We start from the raw sequence: 14,061 nt of genomic DNA on the forward strand, positions 1-14,061 counted from the left end.
CTTTCTGCCCAGTATCTAATCTCATTACCTAATTTTTCTCAAGTTTTCTACTTTCATGTGTGTGAGAAAGATAACATAGTATGGTGTTTGGGAATCTGCAGCCAAAGGATAAAGGAATGTTATTTTGACACTGAGAGATTAGGAGAGAAGTGAATTAGCTGCTTAACGGTTACTGGAGGGGGAAGAATTAGTCGGTGTTTGTGGCAGCCCTGGTGAGCCCAGTGCCTTAGTCACGAGAGCTGTGAACTGAGGCTGCTGCACCCCTAGAAGTGATATCACTGAGGGTGATAAGACATGACAAAGAGTTCACAAGTCTAAGTGAGGAATTGTGTGTCAAACCTTGTTGCTGGAGGTGTGTGGTTAACAGGGGACCGTCCCTCCTTTCCTGTCCCCAGCAGATTTTGCACAGGAACAAATAAGCCACAATTGCCAGCTTGTGCTGGGGCAGTGTGGGTGGCTGCAGAGCTGCTCTGGGAGGTTACAGCAGTGATGAGGCCACGGGGGATGAGCAGCTCATTCTGCAGAATGTGAGGGGTGTGCTGAAAATGTCAGAGTGGCCAGCTCTGCCCTACTGATCGTGCACCTGTGCCCAGGGACCGAGCTTTGTCACCTGTGAGATCTGTGAAATGGAAACTGCCGAGGGGGCCTCCTCAGCAAGGAACTCTGTGCACACACTAACCTTACCACTCTGCGTTTTGTGAAAACAGTGAGACCTGTTCCAAAGACTTGCCTAATTTTTACCAGGATAACTGAAATTAACTTCTTGGATTGGTTTAATTAATTTTTAGGGCATAAACAAATTTACAGAATTGAATTTCCAATACCAAAGTGCCAGGTTGTGCTTGCATCTGTCTTGCCTGGAAAAACTGCTTGTTTTGAACTCATTCATTTCAGAGCTGCAGAAAGAATTTGGTGTGATCTTGTTTGTCTTGCAGTGATAGGCACATGTATAAATTCCATCCAGCACTTGAGTTTGCAAGGGTTAAAGTTCTTCAGGCTGCTTCCTGGCTCCAGAGGTTACTTTTAAAAATTTAGGTTTCATTGCAATATGTGCACAGAGAAGTGAAATCAAACCTTTGCCCTTCCAAAGTAAAAATGCTGTGAGCAGTACAGAAAGGTTTTCAGAGAAAGATGCACGTGAGGGTGCCAGGCTGTTCCCTCCTGTGACCTCTTGAAGAAAGTTCTGCTTTCAGGGGACTGCGGGCAGGGCTGTGCCACTTCCTCCTCAGTGGTATCCTGGCTGCGTGCTCTCTGCTGCTGCAGTCACTGCCTCTTGTGCAGCACCTCCCTGCTGCTCACAGGTTACTACAGGAGTGAGGGTTAGCACGGGGTTTGCTCAGATCACCTTTTAACCTACAGCATCTGCTTCTCACCTGACACTCCAGCTTACTTTGAGACCACTTAGTAAAGAGAAGATTCCTACACACATAATTAAACAAAAAAGCAGGCAAAGATTAGGTAGTTTACAATTCAGAATTTTTAATGGGATTTTAACCTCAACTGGTGCTGGCAAGGTCTGAATGAAGTGTGGGTAGGCAGCCAGTGGTGTGAACTGCAGATCAGTCAGACAGGGCTAATGGGGTCCAGTCCTTTGTGCTGCCTCAGTGGCCTGTGGGAGGAAGGGAAGAGGTTGCACAGTTCAGGATTTCTTCCTCTTCCAGCCAGGGATACAACTTGATGGTCTTGAATCTGCTTTGGCAGCCAGGAGACTGAGGTTGCTCACGCTGCTGATGGAGCTAGCATGAGCTTTAAAGAATGGAAAACTAATAAACCCTACAGTCATTTTTAACAGATCTGGAAATACAATTCAGGAATATATAATCTCATTGTGACTCTGCAACGTGCATTGTTGTATTTTTCTGTTACACCTGATTAGCTCCTACCCGAGTCCAAAATGCCACTGATGCTAAAAATATACAGCCTTGGGAAGTTACCACGGGCACTGCTGAGCATCTTCAGAGTCTGCAGCTGAGATGGTGCTGAGTGGATGCTGCGATGGTACTGAGGGGGTGGTGATTGGTTGCTGAGATGGCCCTGAGTGGGTGCAGAGATGGTCCTGACTGGGTGCTGAGATGATGCTGAGATGGTGCTGGTATGGTGCTGAGTGTGTGCTGATTCCTTGCTGAGATTTTGCTGAATGGGTGCTGATATGGTGCTGAGTGGGTGCTGATTCGTTGCTGAGATGGTGCTGAGTGGATGCTGCGATGGTCCTGAGGGGTTGCTAAATGGTTGCTGAGATTGTTATGAGTGGGTGCTGATTGGTTGCTGAGATGGTGCTGAGTCAGTGCTGATTGGTTGCTGAGATGGTCCTGAGTGGGTGCTGAGATGGTGCTGAGCGGGTGCTGATTGGTTGCTGAGATGGTGCTGAGTGGATGCAGCAATGGTCCTGAGGGCGTGGTGATTTGTTGCTGAGATTGTTATGAGTGGGTGCTGATTGATTGCTGAGATGGTGCTGAGTGGGTCCTTATTGGATGCTGAGATGGTGCTGAGTGGGTGCTGATTGGTTGCTGTCGTAAAGACGGTCGTAAAGCGTGACTGTCGTAAAAACTGCCATAAAGCGCGACTGTTGTAAATACGGCCGTAAAGCGTGACTGTCGTAAAAGGTGCCGTAAAGCGCGACTGTCGTAAATACGGCCGTAAAGCGCGACTGTCGTAAATACGGCCGTAAAGCGCGACTGTCGTAAAAGGTGCCGGAAAGCGCGACTGTCGTAAATACGGCCGTAAAGCGCGACTGTCGTAAAAGCTGCCGTAAAGCGCGACTGTCGAAAAGACGGTCGTAAAGCGCGTCTGTCGTAAATACGGCCGTAAAGCGCGACTGTCGTAAAAGCTGCCGTAAAGCGCGACTGTCGTAAATACGGTCGTAAAGCGCAACTGTCGTAAAAAGTGCCGTAAAGCGCGACTGTCGTAAAAGCGGCCGTAAAGCGCGACTGTCGTAAAAGCTGCCGTAAAGCACGACTGTCGTAAAAGGTGTCGTAAAGCGCGACTGTCGTAAAAGCTGCCGTAAAGCGCGACTGTCGTAAATACGGCCGTAAAGCGCGACTGTCGTAAATACGGCCGTAAAGCGCGACTGTCGTAAAAGCTGCCGTAAAGCGCGACTGTCGTAAAAGCTGCCGTAAAGCGCGACTGTCGTAAATACGGCCGTAAAGCGCGACTGTCGTAAAAGCTGCCGTAAAGCGCGACTGTCGTAAATACGGCCGTAAAGCGCGACTGTCGTAAAAGCTGCCGTAAAGCGCGACTGTCGTAAAAGGTGCCGTAAAGCGCGACTGTCGTAAATACGGCCGTAAAGCGCGACTGTCGTAAAAGCTGCCGTAAAGCGCGACTGTCGTAAAAGCGGCCGTAAAGCGCGACTGTCGTAAATACGGCCGTAAAGCGCGACTGTCGTAAAAGCTGCCGTAAAGCACGACTGTCGTAAAAGCTGCCGTAAAGCGCTACTGTCGTAAATACGACCGTAAAGCGCGACTGTCGTAAAAGCTGTCGTAAAGCGCGACTGTCGTAAAAGGTGCCGTAAAGCGCGACTGTCGTAAAAGGTGCCGTAAAGTGCGACTGTCGTAAAAAGGTGTCGTAAAGCGCGACTGTCGTAAAATCTGCCGTAAAGCGCGACTGTCGTAAATACGGCCGTAAAGTGCGACTGTCGTAAATACGGCCGTAAAGCGCGACTGTCGTAAAAGCTGCCGTAAAGCGCGACTGTCGTAAAAGGTGTCGTAAAGCGCGACTGTCGTAAAAGCTGCCGTAAAGCGCGACTGTCGTAAATACGGCCGTAAAGCGCGACTGTCGTAAATACGGCCGTAAAGCGCGACTGTCGTAAAAGGTGCCGTAAAGCGCGACTGTCGTAAAGACGGTCGTAAAGCGCTACTGTCGTAAAAGCTGCCGTAAAGCGCGACTGTCGTAAAGACGGTCGTAAAGCGCGGCTGTCGTAAAAGCTGCCGTAAAGCGTAACTGTCGTAATGACGGTCGTAAATCGCGACTGTCGTAAAAGGTGAAAGAAAGGAAGGAAGAAAGGAAGAAAGAAAGGAAGAAAGGAAGAAAGGAAGGAAGGAAGGAAGGAAGGAAGGAAGGAAGGAAGGAAGGAAGGAAGAAAGAAAGAAAGAAAGAAAGAAAGAAAGAAAGAAAGAAAGAAAGAAAGAAAGAAAGAAAGAAAGAAGACAAAAAAAAAAAAAAAGAAAAAAAAACAAAAACCAGGAGGGCAAGGAGAAACCTAGGGGGAAAAAAAAGAAAAAGAAAAGATAAAAAACCAACAAAAAACAAACCCACAGAAAAAAACCTCGAGATGGGCGAGAAAACCACCCCCCCCCCAAAAAAACCCCAAGATGGGCAAGAAAAATCCCAGAAATACCACAGAAAAAAAAAACCAGGAAAAAAAACCAAAACCAAACAAACAAAAAACCCCAAACAACAACAACAAGATGGGCAAGAAAAACGCAGAAGAAAACCCCAAGATGGGCAAGAAAAAGCCCAGAATAGAACCCCAAGATGGGCGAGAAAAATCCCAGAAAAAAAAAATGGAAAAAAACCCTGAGAAAAACCCAGAAAAAATAAAACAGAAAAGAACCAAAGATGGGCAAGAAAAATCCCTGAAAACAGACCAGGGAAAAACCCCAAGATGGGCAAGAAATAAAATCAGAACAAAAAACAAAGATGGGGAAGAAAAATCCAGAAAAAAAAAAAAAAACAAAATGGCAAAGAAACACCCAGAAAAAAAAAAAAAACACCAAAAAAAAAACCAGAAAAAAAAACCCCAAGGGGGGCAAGGAAAAACACCAAAATGGGCAAGAAGAAACGAAGAAAAAACCCCAAGAAATGCCAGAAAAAAATCAAGGAAAAAGGGAGTAAAAGCCCCAAGAAACAAGGCAAGAAAGAGAGACAATAAAGGCCACAAAAACTCAAGACAAAAAAAAACAAAAACACGAAATGCCAGAAAAAGGTACGAAAATGGTTCTGCCAGGTGCGATCAAGGTGAGCGGGTTAAGATTCAGGTCCAGGAGATGAACAAGTGTCAGATTAGCTTGGGGCACTGCTGTGCAATGCAGCCGTGACAGGATTTATGTTTAAATATAGTTTAAATAAATTGGGGATTGTTTGGCTTTTATTGGGGTATAGGCCGGAGATTTCATAAAAAATATAAAACTAGAAATCCAAATATATCATATATATGTCGATATCAATAAATATTTATTATATATAAATATAAGTAAAAGAAATATATTGTGTCAAAAGAATATATCTATTATTATATAAAAAGGTATTCTCTCCAATATATATAATATCTATAAATATAACAAATGAAAATTACAAATATAGATGTGAATAGAATTATGACAAACAAAATTATTTTTAAAATGTTAAATGTGTTTTAAAGAAAGGGGTGTCTTTGCTTTTTATTTCATTAGAGGCAGGGGTTTTATTTTAAATAATATAAGTACTATAGAAATGTAAATCGACATACAGAAATATATAATAATATATAGAGATATAAAGATATAATACCAAACTATGAATAGAAATAGAAATAGAAATCTATGTAAGTAACATGAAGAGATGCAATATATAATATAATTTTTATTATACAGTAATATAAATTCTAAATATACATGCGAATATAAATATGAAAAATATATGATGGGGGCTGGGAGCAGCCCAGGTGTGAGTGTGAGGATGATGGGGGCTCAGATCAGCACCAGGTGTGAGTGTGAGGATGATGGGGGCTCGGAGCAGCCCAGGTGTGAGCTGTGAGGATGATGGGGGGTCGGAGCAGCCCAGGTGTGAGCTGTGAGGATGATGGGGGCTCGGAGCAGCCCAGGTGTGAGTGTGAGGATGATGAGGGGCCGGCTCCTGCCGGGGCGAGGCTGTTTTAGGGGGAGGCTTTGCCTCAGCTCCCTTTTGCATGGAGCTGCTGAGTGGAGGGGTTTATGGGGCGCTCCCGGCGCTGTCTCATGGAAGGACTGCGAGAGCTTCCCACAGGGTCGGGGGCAACACCTGGATCCGCGCTTGGGTACGTGGAGCATCGCTTAAAGGAGGTGCCGAGGGACGAATCTTTGTGCCGGGGAGCAGCAGCCGAACAGGTGAGCCCGTGTGGGTTCGGAGCGGGGAATTTTCTCCTTCCCCTGTGCAATTTCATCTTGCCAGTCCCTCCCCGGGTCCCCAGGAACAAAAGTGGAGTTCATGAGGACAAAAGGGATTAAGGAGAAGGAAGCAGCTCCTCTTCTCTTATTGTCTGTGTTTGAACTGAGGGGATCCCTCTTGACTTGTGGTTTTAAGGGTGTTGATTGCAGGAAAAGCTGCCTTTTCCAGGCTGTTAGGGGTATCCCGGGGGTGACAGGGAATCCCTGCGTTCTATTTTAAGGGGAATGGGAAAAATATTCTTGTGGTATTATGGGTTTGATTTGAAGGCAGCCCACCCCATTTTCATCACCCGAGGGTTTAAATGGAGGGGGCAGCCCTGGTGTCCCTCCTTTTCAAGGGTTTGAAATGGAGGTCTAAATCGCCCTTTCCCATCAGTCGAAGGCTTTCATTTGAGGAGCACCCCTTCTTTTCTGCTCTCCTAGGGGGTGAAATTGGAGGGGAGAACGCATTTCTTTGCCCTTGTTGAAGTGAGGTGAGCCCGCCTGCGGCGTCAGTTTCGGGGTTGGGTTGGGGGAAGCCGCAGCTCCGGCAGCGTTTGCAGGGCTGCAATGGGGCTGTGCTGCTGCATTGGAGGGCGCTGCCCGTGCCCGCGGCCCGGCGCGGAACGTTCCCGCTCGGGAGCGCTGCTGGCACGGCCCGGGCAGCTGCCGGGGCGCACGGGGGATTCGGCGCGGCCGGGCCGGCCGAGGGCGGCAGTGGCGGAGCCGCGCCGGTGCGAGCCGTGCGGAGCCGAGCGGAGCCGGGCCGGGCCGGCCAAGGGCGGCAGAGGCGGCGCGGGCGCTGCTGCGCCGGCCCGGGCAGTGCCGGCCGCTCCGTCCGCTCTGGGCGCGGGGCTCGGGCGCCGCCGGTAGCCCCGGGCCCGGTGCCGGCCCCGCCGGGCAGGGGCAGCGGGCGGGGCTCCCCGGGACGGCGCCGGCCCCGCGCGCCGGAGCAGCCGCCGCAGGAGCCGCTTTCCTGCCGGGAGCCGCGCTCCGCCCGGGGCCGGCAGCGAGCGCGGGGTTCGGCCGCTCCAAGTTCGGCGGTGCCGTGGCTCGGAGGCGCTTTGGAGGCGTTGATGGCATCGCTGGGTTCGGTTTGCAGCGGCTGTCCGCTAAGGGACACGGTGTTCTTCCTGAGCGGCACGGTTCTCGGTGCCGGTAGGGATGATAATGGTTCGTTTCGGATTGGGTTTTGTAGTCGGATTTTTTTTTTTTTCCAGGGTATTATGTTTTGAAAGGCGTGCAATGGTTTTTACGGGTCGTAGCGTGAAGCAGCGGTTCGCATTTTAATTCTGTTGCGGTGGCTTTTATTAGCGTGAGTGTGTCCTTTGATGTATTTGGTTGTTATTTTTCAGATTTAGTTTTGGGAATATGAGTATTTTTACATGGTGGGTCTTTTTAAGTATTTATTTGGGTAGTTGTTTTCTTAGTTTTTAGGGGTTGAGATTTTTTTTTTCCCATTTCGTTAATTAGTTCGGTTTTTAAAGTTATTTTTACACAGGATTGTTTATTCTTTGAGTTAGTGTAGAGATAGAATTTTGTTTATTTTTTTTTAGTAACATTCAGGATCAGTGGCACTGTTTGGAGTTTATTAGGCTGGTTTCATTTTTTTCAGTAGTTTCTGTGATTTGCTGTGTGTGTTTCAATAGGGTTTCCTTTTATTTTTGTTCCATTTTTCTCATTTTAACAATGAGAATTGTTATCGAAAAGAGTGTTGTGTGGTTTTTTCGCTGGCAGTTGCTTGGCTGTTGGAGGTATCTTAAAGTTTTTGGAAGATATTGGTGGGAATTCAACACTGTTTGTCATTTTATTTAGGAATTGGATTTTAAATGTAAAATTTAAGTGTAACGCTAATTAAACAAAACAATATATGTATTGAAGTGAGAATAAAAATCCTAAAATGTAAATCAAATCGAATATATTAATAAAAATCCATGTAACATATATCGTTATATATTACAATAAGATATAATTTTAATACAGGATATTATATATGTTTATAGATGTGTAAAAATAGATATTAGAAATAGAAACCCCAATCAAAAAATAAATATAGAAATGTATGACAAATATATGCAGACATATCTAGAAATAGAAAATATTCATAAATATGGAAAAATAAAAATTGATATAATACATAATGCAAGTAATACTGTATATAAAGTATTATAACATATTACAGGAAATATGTATAAAGTATTTCTAAATACAGTACATCAATATGTTATAATATTTAACAAATGATAAATATACATATCAAAATTATAAATATATATATATTTTTTAAAACAGTTAAATAAAGCGGATTTTTTATTTGCCAATAGGCAGGGTTTTGATTTTAAAAATTACAAATACGAACAATATAAAGGAGCGCGGGTCTCCCCGCCGGTCCCGGCTGTCGGTGCGTGCGGCGCCGGGTGTTGGTCCGTGGGGAGCGCGGGTCTCTCCGCCGGTCCCGGGTGTCGGTCCGTGCGGCCCCGCCGGTACCGGGTGTTAGTCCGAGCTCGCACGGACCTGAGGCAGGCTCCGGGCCGGGACCTCGAAGTAGATCTTGCCCCGATCCTTGCTGATCCTGGAGGCCGAGCCCAGCTTCTCCCGCACCTCCTCGGCCGCCGTCTGCTCGAACCCCGTGGGCACGGTGGCGCCGATCACGGCCGCCAGCTCCGCCAGCTCCGCGCCTTCCTGGGCTGCGGCCGGACCCAGCCCCGCGTCACCGGCCGCCTCCGCCATGCCGGCTGCCCGGGGAGGGCGACGGCCCTCACCTTCCCACCCACAGCCAACGGAGCGCCCGACCGACCACCGGACACCCGGGCACACCGCGCCAGGCGCCGCCGCCGCCCGCCCTTTCCGCTTCCGCGCCGGCGGCACCGCCCCCGCTGCTCCCGGGGCGCTGCCGGGCCCGGGCGGGAGGGGGCGCCGCGGGCCCGGGTGTTGGTCCGTGGGGAGCGCGGGTCTCTCCGCCGGTCCCGGCTGTCGGTGCGTGCGGCCCCGCCGGTCCCGGGTGTTGGTCCGTGGGGAGCGCGGGTCTCTCCGCCGGTCCCGGCTGTCGGTGCGTGCGGCCCCGCCGGTCCCGGGTGTTGGTCCGCGGGGAGCGCGGGTCTCTCCGCCGGTCCCGGCTGTCGGTGCGTGCGGCCCCGCCGGTCCCGGGTGTTGGTCCGTGGGGAGCGCGGGTCTCTCCGCCGGTCCCGGCTGTCGGTGCGTGCGGCCCCGCCGGTCCCGCGTGTCGCAGCCTGGGCCGGGGCTCGGCGCGGCTCGGTGCGCGTTCCCCCGCTGTGCCAGGGTCGCTCATTTCCCTGGCGGAGCGCTGCCGGGCCCGCGGGGCAGTGCCCGGCTCCAGGCCCAGCGCTCCGGGTGAGGGTGTCCCCGCAGCCCCTCGGGTCCCGGCGCTGAGCTCCCGAGCTGGGCTGCCGGGCTCTGGCCCCGGGCACGGCCGCCGCTGCTGCCAGGACGCCTGTGCCGTGGGTGGCACACCATGGCGTAGCTATTTCTCTTTGGTTCCTTGCTGCTCGGTTTTCTCGATGGTTGGGCTGTTTCCTTTGGCGTGTTTCCAGAATTAGAATTAATTTTTAAGGAAAATCTAGTGGCTAAATGTCTTTTTTTCAAGACAGACAAAAAGAGAGGCCGCTCTACCTGCCATGGCCATGCCCCCATCATCATGACCAAGTGTGAGCTGCATGAAGTTGAATAGGCACTATTTTCCTTCCTTGCTTCAGGTCCCAAGGTCTTTACATCCAGCACTGGAATGATAAATGTAAACACATCTTGTCCCTGCAGCTTCTACCTGCCCAGGTGCAGCATTGTGCTGTCAGCAGCACCAATAACTTACCCTGTAATTAGGACCAGACCAGGTTTCTCCAAGCCCCATCCAGCCTGGCCTTGAACACTTCTAGGGGTGCAGCAGCCACAGCTTCTCTGGCAACCTGGTGGCCTCACCACCCTCACAGAAAACACTTTCTGCCCAGTATCTAATCTCATTACCTAATTTTTCTCAAGTTTTCTACTTTCATGTGTGTGAGAAAGATAACATAGTATGGTGTTTGGGAATCTGCAGCCAAAGGATAAAGGAATGTTATTTTGACACTGAGAGATTAGGAGAGAAGTGAATTAGCTGCTTAACGGTTACTGGAGGGGGAAGAATTAGTCGGTGTTTGTGGCAGCCCTGGTGAGCCCAGTGCCTTAGTCACGAGAGCTGTGAACTGAGGCTGCTGCACCCCTAGAAGTGATATCACTGAGGGTGATAAGACATGACAAAGAGTTCACAAGTCTAAGTGAGGAATTGTGTGTCAAACCTTGTTGCTGGAGGTGTGTGGTTAACAGGGGACCGTCCCTCCTTTCCTGTCCCCAGCAGATTTTGCACAGGAACAAATAAGCCACAATTGCCAGCTTGTGCTGGGGCAGTGTGGGTGGCTGCAGAGCTGCTCTGGGAGGTTACAGCAGTGATGAGGCCACGGGGGATGAGCAGCTCATTCTGCAGAATGTGAGGGGTGTGCTGAAAATGTCAGAGTGGCCAGCTCTGCCCTACTGATCGTGCACCTGTGCCCAGGGACCGAGCTTTGTCACCTGTGAGATCTGTGAAATGGAAACTGCCGAGGGGGCCTCCTCAGCAAGGAACTCTGTGCACACACTAACCTTACCACTCTGCGTTTTGTGAAAACAGTGAGACCTGTTCCAAAGACTTGCCTAATTTTTACCAGGATAACTGAAATTAACTTCTTGGATTGGTTTAATTAATTTTTAGGGCATAAACAAATTTACAGAATTGAATTTCCAATACCAAAGTGCCAGGTTGTGCTTGCATCTGTCTTGCCTGGAAAAACTGCTTGTTTTGAACTCATTCATTTCAGAGCTGCAGAAAGAATTTGGTGTGATCTTGTTTGTCTTGCAGTGATAGGCACATGTATAAATTCCATCCAGCACTTGAGTTTGCAAGGGTTAAAGTTCTTCAGGCTGCTTCCTGGCTCCAGAGGTTACTTTTAAAAATTTAGGTTTCATTGCAATATGTGCACAGAGAAGTGAAATCAAACCTTTGCCCTTCCAAAGTAAAAATGCTGTGAGCAGTACAGAAAGGTTTTCAGAGAAAGATGCACGTGAGGGTGCCAGGCTGTTCCCTCCTGTGACCTCTTGAAGAAAGTTCTGCTTTCAGGGGACTGCGGGCAGGGCTGTGCCACTTCCTCCTCAGTGGTATCCTGGCTGCGTGCTCTCTGCTGCTGCAGTCACTGCCTCTTGTGCAGCACCTCCCTGCTGCTCACAGGTTACTACAGGAGTGAGGGTTAGCACGGGGTTTGCTCAGATCACCTTTTAACCTACAGCATCTGCTTCTCACCTGACACTCCAGCTTACTTTGAGACCACTTAGTAAAGAGAAGATTCCTACACACATAATTAAACAAAAAAGCAGGCAAAGATTAGGTAGTTTACAATTCAGAATTTTTAATGGGATTTTAACCTCAACTGGTGCTGGCAAGGTCTGAATGAAGTGTGGGTAGGCAGCCAGTGGTGTGAACTGCAGATCAGTCAGACAGGGCTAATGGGGTCCAGTCCTTTGTGCTGCCTCAGTGGCCTGTGGGAGGAAGGGAAGAGGTTGCACAGTTCAGGATTTCTTCCTCTTCCAGCCAGGGATACAACTTGATGGTCTTGAATCTGCTTTGGCAGCCAGGAGACTGAGGTTGCTCACGCTGCTGATGGAGCTAGCATGAGCTTTAAAGAATGGAAAACTAATAAACCCTACAGTCATTTTTAACAGATCTGGAAATACAATTCAGGAATATATAATCTCATTGTGACTCTGCAACGTGCATTGTTGTATTTTTCTGTTACACCTGATTAGCTCCTACCCGAGTCCAAAATGCCACTGATGCTAAAAATATACAGCCTTGGGAAGTTACCACGGGCACTGCTGAGCATCTTCAGAGTCTGCAGCTGTGTTTTACTAATGCCTTTGATCTCAAGCTTTGTTTTCCTAACAGCTAATTTATTAGTGAGCAAATTGAGGCTTTTGCATATTAACAGACTTGCCAAGTATCACTTAGGGGCCAGAACAGAGGCTAATGGAATTATAAAGTCTCTCCTCCACACCCAAAAAACTGTCCCTTTTATAAAGTCGATTTAATTATTCTCTAGGATGGAATGTACAAGATGCATAGTGTATTGCAATATCAAAAGATTTCAGTTAATTTACCTCTGTTAACCTCTGTGTGACCCTGCTCTGGGCACTTGAGGATCTGTCACTCTTCTTGCTGTTGGCTCCACATCTGTCATGTTAAACCACACATTCAGAGGATGCATTAATTGCTCAGCACTCCTGCTATTGCTGATATTTTGAGCTGAGAAGAAATCAGTTTCAGGCTCTTTTCCCTAGAGCAGGGTTCTGCATTCCAAGCAGCGGCACACAAGTGCTGTAACCTCTTTTCTTCTGAGCCAGCACAAGCAGCACCTGTCAGAGAGATTGCCTGTTCAGGCTGCTGTCCAGACCTTTGTTCCTGGCTCGTTGGTCATTTCCAGCTAATCGTTAGTCATGGCTGTGGGAGGAAAAGCAGAATTGTTGTAGTGCTCAAATGGACCTCAGTGACGTGTGAGATGCTGTGTGTCTGGGCATGAGCATCACCGTGTCCTGCACACAGCAGCTTCCCCAGTGCAGGCAGCTCTGCTGCATTTACTGGGAAATCCCAGCTCCTCAAACAGCAGAAGCTTGGCAGGAATTGGAGTGACCTTTGTGCCAATGACTCTGCTGGGAATTTTCTTAGCCTGCATGTAACCTGTGTGAGCATTGCAGCTGGATATTGCGGTGGACAGCTCAGCTGGATTGTCAGCTAATTTCTTAAAATATGTCTGCAGAGAAGATTTAAATTATGCTACTGAATGGAAATCCTTCCGTTGGGAATATTGAAAGAAAACTGGCACACACACACTTAAAAAGACATTTTTGGGGAGCCTGAGGGTTTGAGTTTTATTTTAAAAAGTCTGATGTACTAGTTTATTTTTGTTTTAAACATGTTTTTAAATGGAAAACCTACGCTGTCTTTTACCACATGAAACAAACAGTTTGATCGCCTCCTTAAAGCCCATTCTGCACAAACCTGTGCCTGTGCTTGGGATTTCGGAGCGGGAGAGCTGCTCGGAGCCTGTGGAGGCAGCGGGAGTGTGAGCACAGGAAGGTGTCTATGGGAGGGAGACACTGCGAGGGGCTCTCCCTAAAGGATGTGCCTGAACCTTGGCTATCTCCTGTCGGGCTGTAACAGCACACACAACACACAAACTAGCTCAGCAGGGCAGGATCCAGCTGCACCCGTCTGTGCCTGCCTGCAGGTCCTGCTCCTGGAGGGCAGCGAAGGGAGCATCACGGTGAGAGGCAGCAATGTGCAAGCGCTGCATTTCCTGCTGCCTGTCCTGCCAAAGCCAGCGTCTCCTCCCGGCCCGGGGCTTGCTCGGCTCGCAGGGCACTCAGCTGTGTGTGCTTCACACTGCTGCAGTGCACAGCCCCTCCTCTGCTGGAAAAGGAGCGATCCCGGGTAACGCGTCTGCTTACTGCTACACCTTCGTCCTAAATCATTTTGAAAGGATGATGTCAGTAAGATGAAAACTCAGATTTGATAATTGTTTCCATTCCAAACCCGCAGTCCCCGGCAGGGTCTCGTGAAGCACCACTGATCTGTGTCGTTCTTCATGCAGTTACATGCTCTCCTGGGCCAGAGACAACCCCCTGCAAGTTCTGGTTCACATGTGAATTCTGGCTATTACTGTGCTGTGATGAACGTTCTGTCTGAGCAGATATCTGACTGATTCCTTAACAGATTCTGCAGCGCTGGGTGTTTCAGAGGCTGAGGGGAGATGCCTTCCAAGTTAGACAGTGTTCAACTCAATCTGTGAAGTCAGCCATGGGGAATCCAGGCTTCGCTTGAAACCCAGCTCTTTGGCATTAAATCACAGAGATATTTTAAAGTGAAACTGGGAATGTTGTGCAACTC

This window comes from Melospiza georgiana, chromosome 11 (assembly GCF_028018845.1).
Source record: "Melospiza georgiana isolate bMelGeo1 chromosome 11, bMelGeo1.pri, whole genome shotgun sequence".
Classification (NCBI taxonomy): domain Eukaryota; kingdom Metazoa; phylum Chordata; class Aves; order Passeriformes; family Passerellidae; genus Melospiza; species Melospiza georgiana.